Genomic DNA, 14,588 nt, shown 5'->3' on the forward strand with positions numbered 1-14,588 from the left:
AGCAGCGTAGTTCAAAAATTTTGAACCTTATCCTGATCCCGAAGATTGGATCAATGTCGAAGTTAAATCATTCACATACAAATAAAATAAATCTAACCTTTAGATTTTTGAGTCGTTCGTGGATTTGAGCCGTCCAAGTGTCCGGCCTCTAACTCGCGATGCACGGCATGCGTCCATTGGCAAGGAGAGCGGAATATGAGTGCTAGATTCTTCTCATTTTTACGGCTTGTGTATGGATGAAAAAGAACCCTCACGTTTCAAATCAATGCCAAAAAGAAACGGGGAGGAGTGAATGGCATTTGTTTTTCAACTCTTGAAAAAACACACAACCAACCATTAATTTTGGGCAACCCATAAAGGGATATTTATAGAGTAAATATCTTAGGGTTTCTTAAACCCTAATGGATTGGGCTAGCCCATTAATCTTAGTTAAACTAGAATCTTAAGTGGGCTTATCCTAGTCCAACTAGCAATATAATTAAGTGGCCCAAATCTATTTATAAAATATTTAGCCCAAATCTAATTCAAGCCCAAATATTTATTATTTAATATTTGGTCCAAATCTAATTTAGCCCAAATATAATATTTAATATTTGACCCAAATCTAATTTAGTCCAAATATTAACTTAAGTCCAAATATATTTTATTTCATATTTTCCATTCTAACAAATAGAAAATTATTAAATTAGAAACTTCTTCCTAATTTAATCAATTGCCACTTTAGGAAACTCTTTCCTTTATGACGACCCCTCGTTATATCGACGTCATTACGTCTATTTGTTCTTTTTTCGTGAAAACCTACGACGGCATAACTTCTTACCGAAGTATCCCACTTAACCATACGTCAGCTCTCTTGGTTTAAGTTAGGGACCGTGCCTATTGCGCATGACTCATTAGACTTTCGAATATGTTGGCAATGTGTCGGTACGAACACATAAGACAAGATTGGCCTCTAGTAAGGCGTCATGCCTACCCAATTATTCAGAAGGATTCATAATCTGCAAATAACCTTTAACGAGTATGGTTACCGTGTAATTCGATCCTTTCATCAATGTATCCTATGTGATCTCAAGTATGGTGATGTGTTGCTTGATTACAATCACATGAGTTTTTCTTCGGTCATCTGGATATTTTCACTTAATAGAAAGTGAATCAATAACTCCTTATTGATCTTTTTCACCATGGTCATGGATTTATAGTGAATATTCACCGAAGACACCTTAGGTACATCATCCTCTATCAAGGGATAGACGAATTCCATCTTGGTTATACACCTACCTCCATAAGCCTCACGATATACCAAACGATCGCCCACGTATAGCCTTTATCTAGGCCCATCGAAACGATGTTAAAGCATATCGATCTTCTTATGAGATGACCGTGACAACCTCAGGTCCAAGGATTAGTTACACCCATCTCGTATGAGAATACCATCAATATATAACCAAAATAGATTCTCATGGCGAGTCATGTCCAGTGACACATTCTCCAACATTGGTCACCTATATACTTATCTAGGCATTTCCATATCTATGGGTGTGAGACCCCCATTGCTATCACATAGCAAAAACAGAGCACATAAAAGTCTTACCGCAATTGTCAATGTCCATTCTTGACATTGCTACGACTTGAGACATTTAATGATGTCTTGAAACTATGATGTATCATTTCACATCTTTATAGATTAATCACAGTATACATCATATGGACTTCTATCTAGTTTCATCCAGTCATTACAATAATAACAAGAAACTAATAGAATGACTTCTTTGTGAGATTGAATAACTCATTATTCAATAATAAATATGATTATAATTTTCAGTGTATAACATGCCCAATCCGTCGATTGGGTTTAGAGCATCTACATTAACAATCTCCCACTTGCATTAGAGCCAATCACTCATGTATCTATACTTGATGACCGAACATGACTTTCATGTTTCTTCTGGGACAGATCTTTAGTCAAGTGATCTACGACGTTGTCATCTATCGACACTTTCTCTATATATGTCACATCGGCTGATAATCTCCATTATCATATGGTGATGCCGCAATACAAGTTTGATTCGTTGATGAGACCGTGGTTCATTTGCTTACGCGATGGCTCCATTGTTATCCCAATAACTGTTATTGGATCAACAATGTTGGACACCACTTTAAGTTCATCAATGAACTTACGGATCCATACAACCTCCTAAGCTGATTCGGAGGCTGATATGTATTCAGCTTTAGTTGTTGAATCTGCCATTATCTCTTATTGGAACTCTTCCAACTCATGGCCCCGCCATTTAGGCAGAATACGAATCTCGACTGTACGTGATTTAAAATCATCATGGTCGAATTGAAAACTGGCATCCGTGAATCCCTTCACGGTATGCTCTCATTCTCCATATACCAAGAACATATCTTCAATCCTTCTCAAGTACTTAAGGATGTTCTTAACTGCAATCTAGTGTTTCTCACTAGACCAGCCTGATATCTACTACATATGCTCAAAGCATATGCAACATCAAGCCTCGTACATAACATGATCGAGCCAATAACCAAGGCATATGGTGCTCGACTCATCCTATCTCTCTCATCTTGTACCTTTTGGAGAGATGTATTCCATGTGACATGGAAAAATTTTCCTCCTAGAATCTTCCATGCTAAACCTCTTTAGCACCTTGTCAATGTGCACGCTTTGGGAGATTGCTAACAACCTTATAGATCTATCTTTATAAATCCTTATCCCTAGAATATAGGCTACTTCTCCCAAATTCTTCATGGAGAAATTTTCTGAAAGCCATCTTTTAAATGATTGCATCATGGGAACACCATTCCTTATGAGTAATATATTGTCCACATATTAGACTAAAAGGACCACCACTCTCCTACTAACCTTCTTGTAAATACAAGGATCAACTTCCCTTTTGTGAAAGATGAAACCTTTTGATATTTTCATCAAAACATTGATTCCAACTCTAGGATACTTGCTTTAGTCCATAAATGGACCTTTGCAACTTGTAAATCTTATTTTCATGTTCATGGGCAACAAAATCGTCAGGCTGTGTCATATACACATTCTCGACCAGGTTTCATTTAAAGAAAGTTATTTTGTCATCCATCTGCCATAACCCAGAGTCAATGTCAGACATTGCCCCATCATAGGTAGTAGGCTCATTGTTCACAACTAGAAACACATCTCTATGTGCCGAGATGAGAAATTTATATCTCTTACTCGCGACGAACCCTTGTTGACCTACGAGGTTCTTGTGTAGAAGGTTGGGGAACTGACACAACATCTTGTGTCTGATCTTCCTCAGGTTTCGGGGGGGGGGGGGAATATTTGTTTGTGGTTCGCCTCGAATCTCTTCGAGCTCAACATTCCTTCCACTAGCCACAACATCTAAGAATTCCTTCTCAAGGAATATCGCATGCTTGGCAACAAAACCCTTTTGTTCATGTGGGTGGTAAAAGTAATATCCATTTGTTTCTTTTGGATATCCTATAAACAAACATCTCGTCGATATGGGTTCTAACTTATTACTATCAACACGCTTGACATAAGCTTCACAACCCTAAATCTTAAGGAAAGACAAATTTGCCTTTTTTTCTTTCCATATCTCATATGGAGTCTAAGTAACTAATTTACTTGGAACCCTGTTCAAAACAAAGATCGCAGTGAGGAGTGCCTATCCCCAAAATGAAATGGGGAGTTCAGTGCAACTCATCATGTACCGGACCATGTCCAACAAGGATATATCCCTCCTTTCAGACACACCATTCATCTCTGGTGTTCCAGGTGGAGTCCATTGTGAGAGAATCTCATTCTGCTTCAGATGATCTAGAAACTCACTGTTCAAGTATTCACCACCTCGATCTAATTGAAGTATTTTGATACTTTTCCTAGTTTGTTTCTCTACTTCAAATCTGAATTATTTGAACTTTTCAAAAGTTTCAGATTTGTGTCTCATGAGATACACATAAGCAAAACGTGATCTATCATTAGTAAAGGTTATGAAGTAGACATATCCACCTCTAACTTGGGTGGATATGGGCCCACACATATCAATGTGCACAAACCCTAGCACTTTTGTGGCCTTCTCTCCCTTTCCTTTAAAGGGTGATTTAGTTATCTTGCCAAGCAAACAAGATTTGCAAGTACCATATGATTCATAATCAAATGTGTTAAGATATCCATTCTTATACAAGTTGTATATGTGAGTCTCTTTTATATGGCTAAGAAGACAATGCCATAAATAAGTGCTATTTAAATCACCTGATTTAAGTCGCTTAGTATTTATGTTATTGATAGGAGTATCAACATCAAGGACATACAAACCATTACGTACTGTTGGTTTACCATAAAACAATTCATTTTTATAAAAATGAATAACTATTGTTCTTAAATAAACATGAATATCCATCCTTGTCAAACAAGAATTAGAAATTATATTCCTAGTCAAACTAGAATTGTAGTGATAGTTATGTAACTTCAATACAAGCCCTGTGGGCAATGTCAATAAATAGGTCCCTATAACTAATAGAACAACTTTTGATCCGTTTCCCATGTGTAGATTCACTTCTCCTATTATTAATCTATTCGTACTCCTAAGCCCATACACGAAAGTGTAAATATGAGCACTAGATCCAGTATTTAATATCCATGTGGACTGATTAAAAGTGGATAGATTAATTTCAATAACATAAATACCTGAAGTGCCCTGAGTAGAACTCTTCTTAGTCTACATCTCTCGATTTATCATAGTGGAGATATATCGCATCCTCCTTGCCCTTTCGAGTTTTGGTTTTCTGGACTCTTCCAGATTGCGCTATGGAAGAACTTTCTTCCTTTTGGCTTTCTTACTCTTGGGCTTGCCCCTGTGCGCCTTGGGCCCTTCAACTAAGAGAACACTTCCCTTAGCTTATAATCAATTTCAGGCTTGGCCTCCCTTAGTATGGATAACCACTCTCCAAGAGTCTCTTCCATAATCGTTAAGGAGGGACTGTAGCACTAAATTTAGGGTAAGTTTCGGGATACATACCCAAGTTCAGCTCTAGCAACCTATTGATAAAACGTATCATCTCCATGACATACTTCTCAACAAATGATCCTTGAGACTAGCCATGACCTCATAGGCATCATAACTCTTATGTTGTGACCTATGTTTAGGGGTCATAGCAGCTAAGACGATATACCAAGCTATGATTATATCACCCTTGTGTATCGTCCAGGCCTTATATGCTACTATTTACCCAACTGGTGGCTTCACAAGAAGAGATCTCTCTATCGCATAGAGAATCTTATCATGTGTGAGGACTATCCTCAAGATGATCTCCCAGTCATAGAAATTAGTCCCGTTGAAGGTATTATTGCCCTCAAGTATCGATCCTATCGACATGTTTTCAGACATTCTAGATCAACAACCGAATAGAGATATTATTATAATCACATTGAATTACAAAATCATAAATTGCAAGAAGTAACATTTTATGATTGCTCCCACTATTTTCTACGAGTTCGCCACCCTCAAGACATAACTCGGGAAATCCCGTTGGAAGATTTCCTAATGAGCTAGGATCTTATCTCCCCTCGCACAACCTTGAGTGACTCAACAAATTGTGCTAGATTTGATTAGATAGGTACTTTCTACCAATTGCATCTCCATGTAACTCCTAGATTCATTGGGTTGACAACTCCTTGTCAAGCACATCTTATGTGACTCCCAATCTTTGCCTCGATACTTAGTAAGGCCTTGAGTGACTCAACAAACCCTACCTTTCTAGTTCATTCGGACCCATCATTCAGGGACATCTCATGGCCCATGAAACATAGGAATCATAGGTGACACATGACCTTGAGTGACTCAACAAATCAAATGCTAGTTAGAAACCTAATGCTTCATAATGATGGAAGGCAAGTTGGCTTAATATTAATGAGGGATTTATTATTTATTTATTTAGGTCTCATCACATCTAATTAATCAAATTAATCATGTATAATAAATGACTCAATCTGGTGTATGGTATGGATAACTACGGCTAGCCCCCTCGAGACATAGAAGGGAAGCTAGTGGGTCAAACCTAGGTGAAGAATCACAACTTGCTTCTCAAGCACATTCTTCAAGCCTTCGTTGGTCTACGAATCTTGTCTTCTATTTGGCTCCATCTCTTGCTCTTCATACAGACTACAACTATTGCTACTCTATTATATTCTACATACATTACATAGAATAAGAAACCCTGAGTTATATTCAGGGGGAGTGAGATGAGAAGAGAATGTACATCAGAGTATAAAAGAGGCAGGACACACATGCCCTATTTCAAAAACCAAATTTACAAGCATTCATTCACAATATAAAATAAATGGATGACTTGATCCATACCATACACCCATGCAATCAATCACATTGATACATTCACAATTATGTTAATTAATTGTCGCATCTATTTCAATCTTAATGAAACGCTTCCAATAAATTGAAAATTTGTATAATTTTGGAAAAACAAAATTGTTTTAATTGTGTTGGGCTTGGACTCCATCCATTAATCTAACTAACAAGGCTCAACAGGCCTTGCATCAACTAATGCATGTCAAACATACACTAGTTGTAACACCCCACTTTTTCTCTTATCGAGCGTGTCACTATGCTGGGCCCAAATATGCATAAATTATTTTTTCTTTCTTTGTCGGTACATAACTTAAACCTTAAGTATCGAGTTCCAAACAAAACCCCCAGCAAATCATTAAAAATGCGAAAGCGATAATCGAAACCTAATATGGTACATAATCAATTCACTTTATTGATAACATAAGAATCCGTACCATAGTTAACATCATATTCTCAATATTGAAATACATCAATACATGGAGATTTCATAATATTCTAACAAGGCTAATCATCAATAAAGCATCAACTAAACCACATCCGAGTCAGCTCGTCGAATCCATCGGCCACGCCATCACGTGCTGTCATATCTCAACATGCTCCTTGCTTGAGTTACAAGTCTAAACTGGAACGTTGAATGTTCTAGGGGCATAACCCATTAGAAGATAAAACTTCTAGTGAGGGTCAAAAACATATATACAAATGCATGATGCAATAATATGAACAACATTTTCCCTTAGTGTAACTTCTCTGGCCCGCAAGTCCGGCTAGGAATCCTAGGCAAATCCTGAACCTTTGCAGGATAAGCCTAACGTTATTCCCTCAACGCCCTTGGGGAATTACGACTACACTTTGGGAGCGACATCCCATTCCCATGCACAATTTTCAATATGACAATAATATCGTGCCATGCAATTATCACGACTTTCCATGCAATATGACAAAATTAATATTGCATTCATAAATAGCATGCATATAAACAATCATCCCATAAATATCATATAGGATAGGATAACTCACAAAACCATGTTTAGGATAAAATTACTCACCTTTTGAGATAAACTTGCCTTTTCTCGAAAAGCGTGCATCACCTCAATATGCATGCCCCACCTCAATTTTCGTGCCAACTCTCAAAAGTTGCACCAATCACATCATCTCGATTACCTCAAACATAAAAATGATATTCTATTACTAAATATCTCAATATTCCATTTATTTCTTTTTTTCCTTCATTTTTCCTTCTAAAAATCCCAATAAATACCTCGGGACCATTTCCTCAAATCTATCTTCACAATAATTCATAATAGACAATAAACTTCCAAGAAAAAATACTGGACTTACCCGGATGCTGCGTTTTCACGCAAAACGAGTCTATTTGGTGCAAAAACTGAGACATCGAGAATCCCAAATCCCAATCTTTTTGCACGAACCTCCATAAAATATTTTTCTAGATTTTTTCAAGATTTTTTCCAATTTTTCCCAAACTTCCACGAGAGTGGGGGAGCGCGTGAAGTCCGGTGCGTGTACCTCACGCGCCGGTCATCTTCTCCGGCGCCAGCCATGCCGGCAATTTGAGATATCCATGCCATATTGAGGCCCCCTTTTAGTCGATCCTCATGGGCAAGTTTGAGCCTCAAAGGAGTACTAGAAGACCTCTCATCGGGCGTTTGAAATCTCGGCCAGTTGCTTGCCTCCCTCTTTCCGGCGAAGCTCGAATCGCCATCAAACTTGTTCCAAAATGCTTCAAACTTACCAGAAATGCTCTACACCTCATGGGCTTCAAAAGCCCCTTAAAATGGATGGCCAATTCATTCAATAAGTGGGTTGATTTGAAGCTCAAAAACCCTAAATTTCGGCCACTTATGAATGCCTATTTATAGGCATTTTCGAGCATCCAAATGCCCTTGGCCGACCTACCCACGCCTCTTAAAGCTTCACCCACCCCTGGATCGACTTGGAACTGACCCAAGCAGACCACAAAAGCTATTTGCAGGCTCGCGATAACCTGACCAAATTTTTGGTCGATTTTCTTACTTTTTCTGGCCAACCCAATGGCCATTGTCGGATCCTCATTTACAAAAGATGTTCCCCCGACAGTGCCTCGTGCAACCCCATGGTCCATTTCGGCCATTGCCGACCGGCCATGTGCTGGTCATTGGCCAACTTTTGGCTTTTTGCAATTTGGCCCCTTAACTTTTGGCCTTTACCTTTTTGCCCCTTTTTTACTTAGCCCCTGAACTTTTCATAATTGCTTTCAAGACCCTCAAGTCCTAAAACATCAATTTGACCCTTGAGGATTCCGAAAAAATATCGTTTCGGCCTCCCTCTAGGAATTTCGAAAAATTGCACTTAGGCCCGAATCTTCGTTTTGGCCTTAAACCTTTTCGATTCTTCCTGAAACCACTGAAGGGTTGTTCCTCATGAAAAACCGAAGCCTCCTCAAGCTTCCGTTGACTTCCAAGAAGTCGTTTATAACAATTCGATTTTGCAGCCTAATTGGCAGCTGCCTTTTTGCTGTACCGAAAACTGTTCCCGATTTAATTTCTTTCGGCACCATAAATCCTATCTCGGGGTGCTCGTTAATGCCACATCATTTTCCTTTGACATCTCGGCTCTAGGGTACTCCTGGTAGTCGATTAAGTCATCCATACAGTAATAAATTACCGTTATATCCTCAATTTATCCTTAAATTCCATTTTTGCCCCAAGATAAATTACCCTTGAGTCTTTTAGAATTTCTCGGGTATTACATTCACCCCTCCTTAAAGAAATTTCATCCTTGAAATTTTCATCAGACCGTTAAGGTAACATAACATAGCTCATTACCTGAATACCTCAAATCAAACATCTATTTGATCCTTGACAAACACCTCAATTTGCGTTCCTTACACGTCTAATGCTTACAAGCATACCGTGTCATTCACATAATTTCCTGTTGTGGCTCCTTTCAGATGACCACACATCTTTCAATCATTTTAGGCACGCACATTCTACCCCGAAACTTTTGAGAATGCCTTCTTGTATTTCAAAAATCATAACCTTGGTCTGGCCATATCATCATTCCATAGACAAGTATACTTGTCAACCACACATGCCTTTCGTATATCGTTCACCAGATCCAGCTAAACGACCAGGCTAGCCATAAAAATAGACGATCCCTTCGGCACTACCATCATAGTCGGTAGGCCAACAAGCCTCCAACTTCATCTGACACTCACAGCTATCCACCAGGTCCTGCGTTAGGCATCTCTCTGCCAAGCGCCCAGTGATACGAAGTAGTGAAGTCGTAGTCCTTAAGGAACTCCATCAATCGTCTCTACCTCTTGTTCAACTTCTTTTGTTAGAACTCATACCTCAGGTTCCTCGTGGTTCGTGAGCACATCAAAATGTCCCACCATTCCGTTTCGGTAGTGTCTCTATAACTTTGAGAGCACATACCACATTTGCCAACTCCAAGTCATATATCGGGTAGTCCTTTCTGTGCCTTGGCGTGATCCGCACGCCATCATTCGGTCATGTTGCACTAATCATGCAACCCAATCCTTTGAGTTATCATAAACTCTTACTGCACTCGGCAGGTTATTCTTATTAGACTCTTCTCATGTGTCCTATTGTGGACATAATTATTATAAAGTGTCTCATCACTACCTTCTAACAACAGCTTGCCGAAACATCTTATTTCGAAACATCTTAGCATTCTATTTTGAAACCTGATTCCCAAAAATTTCATTTCGAACCCTGCGTTGTTCCATGTTTCGAAATATAGGGTCAGGACTATAATTACCTGAAAAGCCCTGAACTCAACTTTAGCGTGTCCGGATAATTTTTTTTTCTTCTTGCCAAAATCTCAGGAATAATAAAATACATTTTTTTTCCCATAAGGAAGAAAAATTTATTTTTCTTCTCCCATATTTTTTTTTCCCATTTTTTTTCTTTTCTTTCCTTCATTTTCTTTTTCTTTTCTTTTCTTCCTTTTCCTTTTCTTCTTCTTTCTTTCTCTGCCGACCCTACGTGCGAACAGCCGCTGGCCGCCGCCACCTTCCAGCGTCGCCACCACCTCAGACAGTCGCTGTTTCCCCCTCTGCAACCGCCTCCGGCGCCTGCTCCGCCATGGTCCGCGAGCCACCATGCGGCTTTTCTACACCCCAACTGCCGATCACAACTCCTCCCTACCATCATCGTCGGCCCAATTGGCCCTCGCGTCGGCTAGATCCGCATGTCGCCGCCGCCAACTCCCTCGTGCAGCCACCGGCCATCGCTTGGCCCGCCATCGCCACTGTCATTGTCCCTACTGCTGTTGCCAGATCTGGGTCGATCCGATTGGACTCGGCCCGACCCGACCCGACTCCACCCGCTTCAGATTTGACCCATCCCTGATTCGACTCATTAGATCTGACCCATACCCATATCTATTTTGACCCATCTATTTGGATCCGACCCATATCTGATTTGTTTAGATTTAGCCAAATCCCAGATCTATCATGCCAAGGCGCAATATGCCATGGGGCAAGATACCAAGGCCCCGGTCTCGATGCGGTGCCTGCGTAGTCTTAAATAGAGGATGCAATTCATAGTGCATCTTTGTTCCTTACTTCCATTGTGAGGATGATACTACTCGCTTTGCTGCCATCCGTGATGTTTTTACTGTCAGAAATGTCGTCAACATCCTAGCTCCGCTTCCGATCAGCGACCATTTTTGGGCTTCTGATACACTCCTCTTTGAAGCTCAAGCCCGGCTTCAAGATTCCGTCTATGGATGTGTATCTCACATTCTTGCCCTTCAATAGTAGATTAGTGAGTTGCAAGTTTATTGAGTTTATTTGCAAGATTCACTATTCGCATATTATTCTTCTTATCCTCAACCTGATCAAAACCTGAGCTGGAATTTCGATCTTCCTATCATCCCAGAGGATGTCACTAATCCTAGTTTCTCAGAGGCTACTCTTCCACCTTACCTTGGTGAAGCCAGCAGTAGCCAGATGCCACCCCCAGATGATATCGATGAGCCGGGACCTGTCGTGTTAGGCAATCGTCGTCCTCACTGAGCATTGGCATCATCATCAGTTTTATGGTTTGCCTTTTTCCATTGAGTAATTGTATGGCTTGATCTCCTGTAACTATATGGAATGAATATTTATGCTTTTGGTACTTTTAACATCTCATTCCCTTATTCTCGATTGCATGTTGATCATAAAGCATCTCAGCCTCTTGTAGCTGTTTTAATAATTCATCAAATCGAGGTAAAAACATTGGCTCTTAATTATCACATGATAATTCACATCATTAATCAAATCACATTTAGTTAAGCATCCAATAACCTCAAGCTATCATTGGCAATTTCATCATTAAGGAATAATCTCGTTAAATCTTCTGAGCATATATCCTGGTTATTTTCCATTTCTCTTATGGCTTTTCACTGACCGCAAGTGCCTATACCTCATATCAATAGGCTCCTTATTTTCATAATTTGCTGACATCATTTTAATGATTGTCTAGCTATACATTTCTCAAATTTACCTACCAAGGCTAGACTAACTATCTTCGCCATATGAGAGTTCCATTCTCCAAAATTTGAAAATCTCGGATCGCTTAATCAATTTAGGTCTGCAGCTTCCCCTACTGTGACCCGTCATCCTGGCACATCTGCCATTACTTGATTTCCTCGATCTCGTCATCCAATCCTTACTAGATTTCTTTTTGAAACTTTAAAGTTCCATCACGACTCCTTAGATCCTCAATCAATTCTTTCAAGGAAATTCCTCAAAAATCTCATATCGATCAATCCTCGAAGATCCTGAATCAGATTGTGATACCTAGTTCCAATCATCTTCTAAGAACTCGATTTCCTTTGCCACTATGGCTTTCTATCCACCATTCATCATGGTGCTTTTAAGCTCTCCTCATTAGGTCTGACTACCAACAACTTTACCTGATTCTGCAGGTTCATTTGGCACACTGAAACGTAGTCACAACCTCTGTTGACTAGGCCTTATCATTCCTTTACGGTCGATACGACCATCAAACTCTTCTTTCCTTTTTAGTGCTCGAACTCTACTTTGAGTCAAGACTACCATTTCAGAACTCATCGGTCAAGCCTTTGGACCAGTCATGCTCCACTACCTGAAATCTCATATCGAGAATCCACTGACTCTCACATTTCGTTCTTCAAATCCAGTTGACTATCGGCACCCGACCATTAAATTAGTTATTCGTAGGCATTACTCTTTCCGTTAGCCAGCACCCAACTGTCATTATCACCCCCATCATATGGTAGGCTTACTCCTACATCATACGTCGACCCTCACACGGGTACGTCCTGGGTGAAAACTGCACGGTCTCGTTGTAGTCCTTCAAGAACTATCATTCGTCATCGCTGCCCTGAGTCTAACTCCTTCTGTAAGAACCTTCGTTCTAAGCCCTCGAGCCTCACATTGCTCATCGTGTCATCAATCCCAAAAGATGACCACGAACCTTAATGCAATCTTTTAAATATGACACTTGGTCTATATTCAATCTTACCTTAGGTTGATTCCCTAGACTTTCGGCCTCAATCAACAATAACTAGCATCACACTTCGCATCCTAAACCATTGGGACTTAGATCTCCCCTACAAGGTACAGACCCTACTGGGCTGCCCCAGATCTTCAGCATCTGGTCATCTCCTCAACAGTTTACTAAGCAACTTAGATCATGGGTCCCAGACCCATACCGCGAGATAGTTTACAAGCTTCCCCGGTATATCGATCATAAGCTCATTACAAGCCTTCTACCTTAGTCCCTAGATCTAGATCTGTCATTGCGAACGCCGACCAGTAGTGTCGTGACACTGCTAAGGTTTCTTTATCCCGTCTTTGCGAGTCACATCGGTTGCACCACTTTCAACTCATCAATTGACGCACTCACGCACCATCATTTGGCTATCTTTGACCTCTCATTCGTCCCAATCCGTGGGATCCCATATCTTATTTCTGAGATACCAAATGATCCTCGAAAATCTTATCCTTCGATCCTAATTTGTCAGCTAAGCCTTGTCACACCGGACTAATCATCACTGATCCGATCATCTTTGATAACCGTAGTTATCTCATCTCTCATTGTAAGGATTTTGACTAATGACATCAAATCATCAGTCTCTAAATCTCTCGGATCCATAATCACGGTTACCGAGTCAACCTTACACCCGAATCATTTCATCGGATCCTTATTCCAATAGCTAGATCATTCTTCTAGTACTAGCTTCTATCAGGTATTCTACTATTCATCGAGAATAGTTGTCGTCTACTGAAATAGTATTTGCTCGTGAATAGTACACCAGGTAAGTTCTCAGGAAAGAGAGGTGGGTCACAATGGACACACTTAAGTACCAAGTCTTTCCTAGCCAGAACTTTCCTAGACATGCACTTCCACTACAACACACTTATCCAGTAACCGTCAATACCCAAATCTTACAATGACTTTACTTATCTAGCCACACGTGACATTTTCCTTAGGTTCGCTCTAATATCGACTATACTAGAGTCACTTAAGGTTCTTCCTCAACTTCGCTCTGATACCAACTGTAACACCCTACTTTTTCTTTTACCGAGTGTGTCACTATGCTGGAGCCCAAATATGCATAAATTATTTTTTCTTTCTTTGTCGGTACATAACTTAAACCTTAAGTACCGAGTTCCAAACAAAACCCCCAGCAAATCATTAAAAATGCGGAAGCGATAATCGAAACCTGATATGGTACATAATCAATTCACTTTATTTATAACATAAGAATCCGTACCACAGTTAACATCATATTCTCAATATTGAAATACATCAATACATGGAGATTTCATAATATTCTAACAAGGCTAATCATCAATAAAGCATCAACTAAACCATATCCGAGTCAGCTCGCTGAATCCATCAGCCACGCCATCACGTGCTGTCATATCTCAACCTGCTCCTTGCCTGAGTTGCAAGTCTAAACTAGAACGTTGAATGTTCTAGGGGCATAACCCATTAGAAGATAAAACTTCTAGTGAGGGTCCAAAACATATATACGAATGCATGATATAATAACATGAACAACATTTGCCCTTAGTGTAACTTCCTTGGCCTGCAAGCCCGGCTAGGAATCCTAGACAAATCTCAAACCTCTGTAGGATAAGCCTAACGTTATTCCCTCAACACCCTTGGGGAATTACAACTACACTCTGGGGGCGACATCCCATTCCCATGCACA

The sequence above is a fragment of the Diospyros lotus genome, chromosome 5 (genome assembly GCF_014633365.1).
Source record: "Diospyros lotus cultivar Yz01 chromosome 5, ASM1463336v1, whole genome shotgun sequence".
Classification (NCBI taxonomy): domain Eukaryota; kingdom Viridiplantae; phylum Streptophyta; class Magnoliopsida; order Ericales; family Ebenaceae; genus Diospyros; species Diospyros lotus.